Below are 12,863 nucleotides of genomic sequence, written 5' to 3' on the forward strand. Positions count from 1 at the left end.
CATTTTCCACTTTTAATGACTACTTCATTCTTGTACGACTGTAGCTTGAATCTGTTATTATATTATACAATTATAATTACAACTTATCCTCATACGTTTGAAACCTTATTCCCACAATATTTATTGAGAAAAAATACTCTTGCAACGTTTGTTAAATGACAACTTCTGTAAAATTATGAGTTGACTCTTGTAATATTTGACTGTGTCATATACAGTAGTTATCTAACTTTTCCCCCTTATAATATTAAAAAAACCTCTCATGATATCTATGCAAAATAAATACTATTATCATAACATTTTCTACTTAAAATGACTTTTTTTTTTTACACGTAATCATTTTTACTTAAATGTGTTATTGTTATACTTTATAATTATATATTACAAATGTTGTCATAATATTTATTGAGAAAAAAATATATATTTTCTTGTGACTTTTCCACTTTTTCCTATTAAACCTTTTTCCTTATAAAACCTCATTCTCAGAATATGCATTGAAAAATGACTGACTATTGTAACCTTTCCTCATAAACCCATAACTTTAAATTTCTATTTTTTTCATGTCTTCAAATTGACTTTATTCTCATACCATTATATCATTTTTTTTATATATGCTCACCAAAAAAATGTTCGGCGTAGAAGAACAAATGTATTACTGCCCCAGTCGAGCGGACGTTGACAACAAAACCGTGACGAGCGGCAACAAATGGCGCCGAGACCCCCATGTGAGACCCCCACGTGACCCTTCCGGGGGACATCGATGCCAACAGATCTCATCTGATCATCCACAACACTGAAAAATATCAAATATATCAACATGGACATCATTTATCTTGCCTGACTTTGATTATGAATGTCGCTCCAAATGAGTAGAGGATCATTAGTTTGTAACTAAAGAAGAAGAAGAAGACGATGACATCGAGACGCACCAAGGCCTAAAAAGGAGCTTCAAACTACAATAGCATTAGCTTGTTACAATCAAAATACATTTTAAACACAATTAAATACGTTTTATTGAAATATCGGGCTTTTTTTTGTGGGCAATAAAACATTTATTAGAGATATGTTTTTTCATTGGGTAGTCATGGCTCAGTTTATTGTTCGCGATGCAATGAGAGACATGTAACGCTAAACTTTTGGATTCCCAAACAACAGCAGCAAAAATACTACTTGTCAATACTGATTTTTACATTTTTTGTGATTTTGATTTTTTTTTACCATCACAAAATGGAGATGCATGATTTTACACATTCATGGCCTCTGTGAAATGAAAAGTATGTAACGCTTAGATTATGGTCACTTTACAAATAAAAACATCCAAATTCCAACTCGTTTTCTTTTATACTTTTATATCTGAAGAACAAAAACATTTTTTTTCTTTGTCTTTTGGATGAAAAGTGGCGAAAACAAAATGATTAAGGTCAAAATTATTATAAGATATTTTTCATTGCCATGTGACCATAAACATTGATGGCCACTGTGCAATTTAAAAAAAAAAAAAAACATGTAAAGAAACACCACATTTTATGATTTAAAATGAACACACTTTTCGTTATGTTTCAGAAAAATGAAAAAAACAATTGTAGCGAGATGCTTCTTTTCCCTTCTCATTAATTACATCCCAGCGGTGGTCCCGGTTTGACTTTGCGGCTCCCGGATCGTTCGTTTGGCCTGTGCGGACCGAGTGCTGCTTCCGCCATGACACCTTTTATGTGTCGCTGTATGCAAGCGTCCATTCATCTCTGGTTGAGGCTGGACGGGATGAAAGCACCCGTGCACATTTGACCTCATGGGAGTGTTTGTGTGCGTGCGTGTGTGTGTGTGGGCCGAGGGTACCACTCAGAGAGGGTCAAGATAAACCATCACCAGCGCCATCAGCGCTCCCTTCTTTGCAGCTCCTAATGACTCGGGTCCACTATACATTACTTTGGACGTACATTTAGTGGACACTTTTGATTTAGCTCTGTAATGCAGTGAACCCCGTTTACCGCGGGGTACCTGATCCACTCGCAATAGGCGAAAATCCACGATATGGAGAGACCATTCAACTTATTAAAACAAACTTTTTGGACATTCATTAGTTCCTGTTCTCGCTCGCTTGCTGTCAAGAAATGGGAAACTATCGTATAACATCACTTTGAAGAGATGAAAAGAAGACTCACTCGCACAGTTCTTCAAATTAGAGGCAAAGCGTGCTTGCTCCAAAGCTGTTTTTTGTTTTGGTCACTCCCAGTTGAGGTTTACTGTAAAACCAACATATAAAACAAACAAAAATGCAAAAATTGTACATATAAACGCTAAAATGTTCAACCAAAGCGTGTAATTTCACCTAACGAAAGTCTGCTAGCTCAATGCTAACACATAATGCCAAGCGCCATATATGGGCTAAAATAAATTAGCATCGATGTTGCAGTAATTATGAACCAATGCTAACATATAATGAGAAAGGACATAGATGGGCTAACGTACATTTGCATTAACGTTATGGTAATTCTAAACTTTCAAACAGTGGCTACTTAAACACATGGAGCATCAACAAATACAAACAGAGCGTGCAACAATACTTACAGACATTTATTTATTCTACTGTGTGGGAACATCTAGGACAGTATTGCTGGAGCTTACTTCTTCTGCTTTAGTATAGCTCAGTGCTGCCCAGCAACATTGTGGCAGAACGTGGTACTACAAGGAAGGTGACATTCAAACTTGCCTTTGTACTTCCTGCAAAAACCCATACAAAATGAGTATTTCAAAATCTGCGATATAGCGGGGTCACCACAGACGAACCCCGATATAGGGGGGGGGGTTCACTATATTCCCAAATACATGTGTATATTTTGCTTAACAGCGAGGAAGTGGAAATTGTAAACATAGTGGTTGTTACAGGAAATCAGCCAAAATGAGACAACAAAGAGAGCAATCTAAAAAAATCAGGGTCCCCGTAATCGCACCGCAGTCCATTTTTTTAGGGGGGAAATTGCGCTATTTGTAATTAATGCTCAATTAAACTCAACGCGGTCACCCCCAAATCCCTTGCAAGGTACCACATGAGCCCCCACAGCTGGTCCACATTGGCCCGCAGAGCTCTGGTTACCTAGTTAAGGTGCACTGGCTTCCTCGCTGATCCCGGACAGCAGATTGGCTTGGAAAAAAAGAAAAAAGAAAAATAAATCTGCAGTGTGATTGCAGTAGGCAGGAGAAACATATTTGCGGTATCAATCTTTTTACACCAAATACCTACCACCTAAAACAAATATCGACCCCTCCAAATTGTACTGAAATGAATGTTTGAATACGACTGAACTGCACTTAAGGAATGGACTCGATTGGAAATGTTTTTAAGCACATTGCTGTCACACAACCCCAAAAATTCTATTTTGCTGTTCATTTGCGACACTAAAATGATGCCGAGTGGCCTCTGAAGGGTTAAAGAATCCACGAGATTGCATGGAGACATTCCAGTGTGTCGTTGTGTTTGTGCAAGCACTCTGTTGACACTGAGTGAAAGGTTACGCGAACGGCACCTGGTGGCCGCCTTTGTGTTGTGACAGGAGTTGTGTCCCAACGCCGCTAGCTTATCAACCCCACCAAAAACGAGCCGCACGGCATTCCACTCAGACGGGGAAACGGCCGCTGTCGTCGTCGTCGTCATCATCATCATCATCATCATCACCGTTGGAGAGGTCACACGTGTTATTTATTGAGCCATTGAATTAGTCATTGATACACTTGTGGGCCCTTGGCTTATATAGAGATACAAAAACTCACTATCCTTTGATAGCTCAGTTGGTAGAGCGGAGGACTGTAGCGGTTATAGCAGAGATCCTTAGGGTCGCTGGTTCAAGTCCGGCTCGAAGGACAGTATCACCTATTTAACTTGTACTGGGGGATCCTTGTGTTTCTAACAGTTTTGAGTAACAAAATGAAAAAAAATATGAGGCATAAAGGTGAACCTTGGGGGATCCCACATTTCACTGCCCTGTAAATAACTATACAACAATTCTATTTCCCACGTGGATTGCGCCACGCTAAGAAAGCAGTCGTCTTTACGGCTGGGTTAGCGGTGAGGTCATCGGAGGCTGTCTGTCAGCTGCACCGCCGATTTCACTCTGGCTCTCACGCCCACATCCCGCCCGAGGTGTTAACACGGCGCTGACGCCGGGTGACACGTTTACATGACAGTGGGTGACATGTCAGTGGCGTCAGCAGGGAGACGGGCAGACGGCAGCTCGGGGGCGTGCAGCTCAACGTCTGGAACCCGCGAGGCGGACGCTGGAGCCGTTTTGGTCATTGTTCGCCAGCGACAGAGAGAGATTTGGACGCGTTTGTCCATCATCGGCCACTCGAGGCAGCACGAACTCTGTCCTCAAAGAAGAGAGCACTATGCAAGTTGATATCTGTGCACACGAAATTCAACTTTTTTCATTGTACCAAATTACCAAAACAGGTATTGCATGTAATTGGCAGTGGGAAAAAAATATAATTTGGACTTTTGTACTTAAGTGCAATTCAGAGGTTGTACCTCTGTTCCTTTTTTACGTAAGGATTTGAACTTGTACTTCTACTTTTACAGTACAATATCTGTACTTAAATACAGTGTGAGTTCTTTCGCCACCTGCGCCGATATCGTACAAACGCATCTGCAGCGAGCGGCCAAAGCTTTTCAGCCCATCCGTTAAAACCCGCTAAGCCCGCTCTGTACACAAACTGACATGTCCTCTCACCTGATTTGCACAAGCCGTCACTGACAGTCCCCAGTTTCCTCCGCATACTCGGCGCATCAGATAAGGACGACATTCTGGCCCCCGCTAAGAGCCGGGAAGACAACAATGTTACAGATCCGTCCACTCAGGTTGCGCCTTACAATCTTCAACTCTTACATCGATTGTACACTGCATGCATTATATGTATTTTTATATAAACGTCTTCATGAGGCCTCAGCACTTGCTTATAGATATGAGATATTACATAGTTATTATACTACTCATACCTCTTATTTGACACTATTATACATTAAGTATGCAGTATTAGAAACTAGGACACATTTATTACATAGTTATTACACGAGTGTATGATATTACACTGTTGGACATTTCGTACACACTTGGTACATGAAGTGACTATTACACATTTATTATACAGTTATAACACTTGTGTTATTATAGCATATATTTACATTATACAATTATACACTTATTACACTAGTAAACATGTAAAATGTGATGGCACTATACTATTACAGCATATGTTTATTGCACACTATTACATTTTGAGTCAGTGATGGTGTAGTGGTACACTCGCCAGACTTTGGTGCGGGCAGCGTGGGTTCATTTCCCACTCAGTGACGGTATGAATGTGAGTGCGAATGGTTGTCCGTGTCTATATGTGCCCTGCGACTGACGGGCGACCAGTTCAGGGTGTAGTCCGCCTTTCGCCCGAAGTCAGCTGGGATAGGCTCCAGCGCCCCGCGACCCTAACCGGGATAAGCGGTTTGGAAAATGGATGGATATTACATTTTGTTGACTAATGATAGCCCAAAACAATGTTCTCATGCAAATGGCTTTGGCCTGAGCGCAAAATGAGCGAATTGGCAAATTCGTGAATGTCGAACCACAAATACGAGGGGCTTCACGGTCCGATATCCACCGCTGCATATCGGACTCAAACATTTGAGTGTTTCGTCGACATTTCGGGTCAGCGACCTCCTCCGGTATTGAGACGCAATTCTCCGACAGAGTTGCCACTTGGTAGCGGAAATGAAAGTTCGTACGATAGCTGTAATTCCAACAAGCCCGGACGAGGCCATGCGGGTCGGGCCGCCTCCGTGGGTGATGCGCCATCCCTCGCGAGGAGAAAAAGAACGCTGGGAGCACTTGGGTGGCTTCTGGTGCACAAACAGTGGCCGCTTGATGCTGTGTACACGCGGCTTAGCGTGCGTACAGGTCCGCGCACGAGAGCCGCGCTGAATGACAAATGCCGCTTTGTGCTGCCAAACGCATGCACCAAGCCTTTATATATATTAGGCCTTACTTTATGTGATACGCTCATAAATGTAAATACAATTTTCTATTCCATTCTATTCATTATTATGCTATAAGCCTCCTTATTATTTCCATCACCCCCGCGAATTGTGGTACGAGAAAAGATTACAGTCATAACGTCATGAGACTATAGTTGTAATGTGACCAGGAAAGTTGTAATAATAGAATTATTATTATGATTTTTTTTTTTTAAATGTTACAAGAAAGTCGTGTTGCTACCGGAACAAAATCAGAGTATTACAAAAAAAAATAAAAAATAAAGAACTAATTTTACAAAAGGAAAGTTGTGCTATTACAACAACAAAACAAAACAAAATATCAAAAAAATTTGTTACAAGACAAATTTTAAGATCACCAGAAAAAAATAGAAAAAAGGTTGTTATAATCAAAGAAAAAAGTTGAAATGTGATGAAACTAAATCCATAATATCACAAGAAAAAAGTTCTGTTGAGAGAAAATAGTTGTAGTCGTACGACTGTTTTGTGGCAACTTTATTCTCATGAAGTTGCAGTACATTCCTGTGATATGATAATTAAGTCAATGTTGCAAGTCTAAATTCGGAATATTATGGGAATAAAGTTGTGCTATTGCAAGAATAAGGTTGCCATTTTCAAAAAATCTCCACGTTTGCAGAAAAAAAAATAAAAAAATCATAAAGCCACAATTTGCTGGAAAAAAACAAAATCAGTGATTAAAATAATGTGCCATTATGAGACAAACGTTTCAATGTTATAAGAATATAATTGTCATGTCACAAGCAAAAAGTAGAATTATTATGAGAGGGAAAAAAAAAAGTCGGAACTTTACGATGAAAAAACATGAATAAAATTAGATTGTAAATGTCACCGGAAAGAAATACTGGATGCTAATGAGCGGCTAATGCTAATAGCTAAGTGCTATGAGACAGGCTTGTGCGTGTGTGTGCGCGTGTGTGCGTGTGTGTTTCCTGAGGAGAGGCTCTTGGGTAATCCGTGTTGACCAGAGGGCTCCGCGCTCCATTACAGGTCACAGCTCGACACGGAGGATCAACAAATTCCTAACTAACGAGGGACAGGAGGAAGAGGCCATCACACCTTCCTCTTCATCAAATGAGTGTTACTGAATTGTGTGGAGATGAAAAGCTGAAAGCTAATCAATAAAATGTCATTGTTGCTGTTTTACAGATAAGAAAAAAAGTCCGCTTGAATTTTCTTTTGTAATTTGCGATAGAGGAGGGCCAAATATTGATATAGTTTCTCTTGCAATGCAGTATCGGTACACAAGTGTAAAATGTTGATAGCGTCAATGTCCGAAAAGGTGGAGCATATCGTTTCCTCTTGGGATTGAAAGACAAACATCGATATCATGATTGTCCGAAAGGGGTGGGACCAAATATTGATAACTGGATGTAATATATTGTGTACATACACAAATGTCAAATATCCAGATCATATCTGTTTGAAATGAGCGGGCCAAAATATCGACTTTCTGACGCACCGTATCATTTTACGTTGTGACGCATTGTCAAATGTCAAAATGATGAATGTTCGAAAGGGGTAGGACAAAATATCGATATTGTGATGTACCGTATCATGTTCTCTTTGGAATACAGGAGCAGCAAATATTGATATTGATCCTCTTTCAATAAAGTATCAGTACACAACTGTCAAATATGCATACGATGACAGTCCAAAATGGGTGGGACGAAAACTCAATTTCCTGATGAATCGTAACATTTTCTCTTGCAGGACTAAAAAAAAAAAAAAAAAAAAAAAAAAAAAAAAAAAAGCATCTGTCAATATGACTGTCCAAAGTGGGCGGGGACAAAAAGTCAATATCGTGATGCATCATATCGTTTTCATGACTCACAAGTTTCAAACATCGGTATTATCACTGTCCCAAACAGACTGGACAAAGTACGGATACTGTCATGCACCGTATCGTTATTTCCTGTAATACAGGAGGGTCAAATGTCGATATCATGACCGTCCGAAAGAGAGACGACAAAATCTCTCCATGAACGTGTGTGCTGTAAAGTATCGGGTTTAGTTTGCAGTACCAAACGCAGCGGGGGCGGACGTAACCAAACTTAAGTTGAGATCTTTGTGTGCGGGCCGTCGCCACCTCGGGCGCCATTAGGGGACTTCTGCGTTAATCCCGCAGGGATTGAGCTTCCGACGACCGCCGCCGCGTGCACGGGGAGCGCGCCGCATACGGGGAGGCCCACGCCCGCCACCACCCCCACCCCCAAAAAAAAAAAAAAAAAAAAAAACAGAGCGCTTAAAACAACCTCTCCTTTTTGTGTGTGTGCAAAGACAACACGGCGCATACCTGCTTGATGAATGGCACTTTCTGCACGGTTTACTCTGCAGGGAAAACGCCTTGGAGTGACTCATTTTTCATGCTGAAAGAAGACGGGGAAAAATGGGCACGGTTGGAATACATCACAAATATTAGCAGGCCGTTTGAAAGAGCCCCTATGAAAAAGTCCCGTTGATTCAAAGTGGGCTCTTTGTGTTATGTTTTGTTAGTTTTGGCTTCTTCAAAAGCACTTTTCATAAACTTTAAAAAAAGAAAGAAAAAAAACAACAACAACAACTTAAGATGTCAATAAAGCCCTGAAATGAGGGCAAATTCATATTTTATCTTTAAGACTAACCGTCAAATTGGCAAAATGAAACTTAAATGCACTTACCGTCTTCCTCATTTGGTATATATATTGTGTATAAAGGTTTTTTTTTTTTTTTTGCGGGGGGGGGGGGGGGGGGTGAATGTTGAAACAATTTTTATTTTGGGGAGAAAAAAAAGTGGTGTAAAGTGTGAAAAGTGTGTCTCGTCATATGTACAACACAACGGATGTAACAGAATATACAAATTACGTTTTCTTTTTCAAATTGCACGATAGGGAAAATGTCAGAGAAAGTTGAAGAAAAGCCTTAAATATACCAAAAAAAGAATTAATTTTCCTCATCCAATGACCCTATTATGGTACCATAATCATTTTTGGACACTTCATTAGGGACACTGCGAAATGAGATCCAATACATCCCATAAAATGGACAAAAAAGATTTCCCTATTGAAGGTAGCATGACCATCTAGGACACCGCGGATTGACATCCAACACAGAAGCTGCATCCAAAAAAAAGATCATTTGCAATTGACACTTGCAGTGAAGTATTAACCTAGCGATGTTTTTATTTGTGCGTTTCTAATATTGTGACCTCTTTATTTAGCTGAAGAAATGGGTCAAAATAATAGAAAAAGCAGGTGTAGCTAATAAAGTGTTTATGAATTTTGCAGTTTCTGGACCTCGAGGCCCGATTGATTTATTTAAAACAAATAATGAAATAAAAAAGTGTGTGTGGCAAAGGCTGCAAGGCTGCGTGGGAATACCTGACGACGAGAGAACCTGTCGGATGACAAGACAAGCGGAACAGATGAATTAGCCTTCCATGCAGGTGGCATCCAACTTTTTTTTTTCCCCCAAAGAATCAACTCGCGGGAGGGAAGCTGGTTGGAAATTGCATTGTGGGGATGCGCACGGAATGCAGTATTACACGATCTTCTGAAGTAACCCCGGCAACTGCTGCCTTATTCTAGACACGGGTTGAGCTCTTTCCGGAGTTTTCCGATTCATTCTTGTGAGGACGAAAAATGGATGTGCACGGAATGCAGTAGACAAGCTCTTCTGACTGTCACTTTTACTCAACATTGTTAGTTACAAAAACAGAGTGTACAAACACAACCTTGGGCAATGAGCCACATGCTGCTTCACCAAGACGCTATCTAGTAGGAATTAGTAGTTATTAAAGGTTTAATCAGTGCATGTCGGGTGGGCCAACTCCCTGTACAAAGGCAGTGTGTGTGTGTGTGTGTGTGTGTGTGTGTGTGTGTGTGTGTGTGAGCTGCCATGTTTATTGAATGGTTGACTGATTTATTTTTTTCTTCTCTCTTTATATCAACACACTTCCCATTTTATTTATTCGCCTGCTACCATGACAACAGTGCGCATACAGCCGTGATCTACTGCAGATACAAAATCAAACATCTTGACTCAGATGTCATTCAACTCAGTTTTTTCAGTTAGCACTTGCTAAAGTAGAATTGTTTGGGTAAAAATTTATTTTTTTAACTAGTATCTGTCATATATTGGTATTTAAAGATTCATTTTGAAGTGACATTTTTTTGGGTGAAAAAGTAGCGTGTCAAAGATTTTTCCCGAGCAAGGAATTATCGTGATTAATAATCATGATTATTTTGTTGCCCTACTCACAGGCATATATTTTTTATCCTCCGTGAAGAACGACTCATATTGCTGCGTCATGCCCCCACATGACCAAGTAGGAAAAGCACAAAGTCCACTGAATTGAAGCAACAAATGTGGAAATACACTTTGAATTCTATACATTCTATTTAGTTATGTCAATGTACCTTTTTATACAATATTGTTTTTCTTAATATAAAAGGCATTACAAACATTTTGTAGGTTTTTTGGGAGGCTGGAACAGATTAATGCCATTTCCATTCATTTCAATGGGCAAAGATATTTTGAGATTCCCCCCCCCAAAAATAAGACACTTGTAGATGACTCCATGATCCACATTCTGCTTCACCAGGTCTTAAAAAAAAAAAAAAAAAAAAAAAAAGGGGCAATTTGTCTTTTTGTGCGTCTTTTTCCCCCCCCCCATCTGTGCATGCAAGCAAGTAGGCCCTGATAAAGTAAGTTCAACAACAGCGAGTCCTGGTAGTGTGTGGTGCGCGCACACACATACACACACACACACACACACTTGGCGGCGCTTCATCACTGTACTCGTTGCTTAGAGAGATGCTGATGAAGGGCCTCATCAGGCTTGTAAAGAGGAGCTCCTCAACTTTGAAGTTGGCCTAACACTGTCCAGACACGTGTGTGTGTGTGTGTGTGTGTCTGTGTATGTATATACTACTTAGCTCGTCCATGTCTGTGTTTGTCATTCCAGAGTTATAAACGTGGATGTAAACACAGAGCGAAAGAAAGCGAGGGAGAGCGAGCGAGAGGGGCCTGGACACGTAGGCGGCAATATGCTCAGCTCCTTCACAGCGTGCATGCTGAGTTGGCATGTTGGCGCTGATTTACGAGGTACCAAGTCAGTCGGACTCACGTTCGGAGCAGAGAAGAGGGCTCGCGGCCTTCGATTTGTATGGCGGGCGGAGTTAATTGTTTCAAAGCTACGGCTTTCGGCTGTGCAGAATTGACACTGCAGATATCGCCAATGTCTTTCTGACTCGTCGTAATTCGTTTTTCCAACAGCCGGAATGTTCTATCAAGACATCTGTAACGCAATTATGCGTCGTCAAAATATCAGATATAGATATGCGAAATTAACTTTTGCTGAGTCCAAACCGAACCGATGACATCACTTTTACACATGTCTACAATTCAGTTAGTGAATTACAGATTTTTCGTTTTGAGTCAAGAGTGTGAGCTGAGGGAACAAATGAAACTTGTATCTCAAAGCACCACTGCGAAGTGAAGTGAAACTAAATCCAATTTAAAATTCAGTTGTTCAAGTTTGTCAATTTACATTCCGGCATGCAACTCCGGCCTAAAATCTCGGTCGTGATAGCGGCTAATAGCTAATCTCGCTGCGTCCACATTAGCCGACTGACACGCTGACCCTTTCACGTAAGCGTAATCAGCTCAAACAAAGATAACCGGCCCTTGCGACACCGAACGACTGTTAGCTTAGCCATTAAAACGAGGAAAAGACAGAAATCGTGTTGAAACGCTGCTTGGAGCGGCGCGTGCTGGCTAGGATCCCCCTGCCCCTCCCCCCAACCCGTTTGACGGTTATTGAAGAGGCAAATGTCAGCGCGCGGCGGATCACTTCGTAACTCTTGTCGAGTCTTCCTGCGAAAGGCCTTAATGCATCCTGTTTGACCTTCCACGCTGTAAATCACACGGCGGGCCTCAGATCTTGAAAGTGTGTGCGCGCCCGTGTGTGTGTGTATGTATATATATGCATGTGTAAAAGGATTAACATATATATATATATATATATATATATATATATAAATGAAAGAAATTGAATGTAAAGAATTAAGCAATTTGTGCTTCATGATTTCATGCATTCATTCAACAGGCATTTTGTGACTGGTGTATGCATCTTGGCCACAGGCGGCAGTAGAGTACAAACGGTAGATGTACGACAGGTAAATTTGATGACAGAAGAAGACCGTAGCAATTAAACTGTAATAACAGTTTTTCACAGATTATAGAGAATACGGAATAACAAAAAAAAAAAAGACTGCCTGCATAATACAAATCATTACAGACAAAAGAAAAAAAAAGTCACTTCCAGAAAAGTCGTGATAGCAACTCAAATTTATATTTGCAGTCCTTAATTGACAACTTACATGGTCAATTAAATGATAAATATTAAAAACATTTAGTTTTTAAAAACTGGTCGTTGTGCAGCACACTAGTAGAATTGTGTATGTATAAAAAAAAATAATCAGCCAATCGGAAACAAGAAGAAAGTCACTTCTGGAAAAGTCAATAGAAAACAATGTATTATTATTTCCCTCAGTTATTTTTTTTATTTATATACACATTTAAAGTTGTATATTTCCCCCCTTCCATTTGGATTTTAGCATTTCACCATCCCAAAATACTTTTTGCGCTTCCTGTCCATGCATGTAGAGGTTGTATTATAACAGCAAGGATTTGCCGGCGCTAACCCAACAACAACAACGTTGATATAAAAAGTACATCCAGGCTCCATTGAAAAGCATCAGCAGCATCCCGACGATCACAAGGCGGGAAGCCCTTCTCCCGACATTCCCGGCATTCCCGTGCAGCTCTT

General features: G+C 40.4%; 1 long non-coding RNA gene and 1 other non-coding gene across 3 annotated transcripts in view; one reads left to right on the forward strand and one right to left on the reverse strand.

Annotated features, from left to right (window-relative positions):
- Positions 1–461: 461 nt before the first annotated feature.
- Positions 462–12,863, reverse strand: part of LOC133467475 (uncharacterized) — a 59,207-nt gene continuing 46,805 nt past the window's right edge. The window contains exons 3-7 of one of the 2 annotated variants that reach the window (XR_009785231.1): positions 8,349–8,421; positions 4,722–4,805; positions 3,092–3,139; positions 2,566–2,718; positions 462–2,240 (exon numbers count right to left, since the gene is read on the reverse strand). This is a non-coding gene — a long non-coding RNA (uncharacterized LOC133467475). Of the gene's footprint in view, positions 2,719–3,091; positions 3,140–4,721; positions 4,806–8,348; positions 8,422–12,863 lie in introns of both variants that reach the window. The other variant, XR_009785230.1, reaches the window with a different exon arrangement.
- On the forward strand, positions 3,769–3,856 carry trnay-gua (transfer RNA tyrosine (anticodon GUA)). Its single transcript is given in 2 exon segments — positions 3,769–3,805; positions 3,820–3,856. It is a non-coding gene; the product is annotated as a tRNA-Tyr (tRNA).

This window comes from Phyllopteryx taeniolatus, chromosome 17 (assembly GCF_024500385.1).
Source record: "Phyllopteryx taeniolatus isolate TA_2022b chromosome 17, UOR_Ptae_1.2, whole genome shotgun sequence".
Lineage (NCBI taxonomy): Eukaryota > Metazoa > Chordata > Actinopteri > Syngnathiformes > Syngnathidae > Phyllopteryx > Phyllopteryx taeniolatus.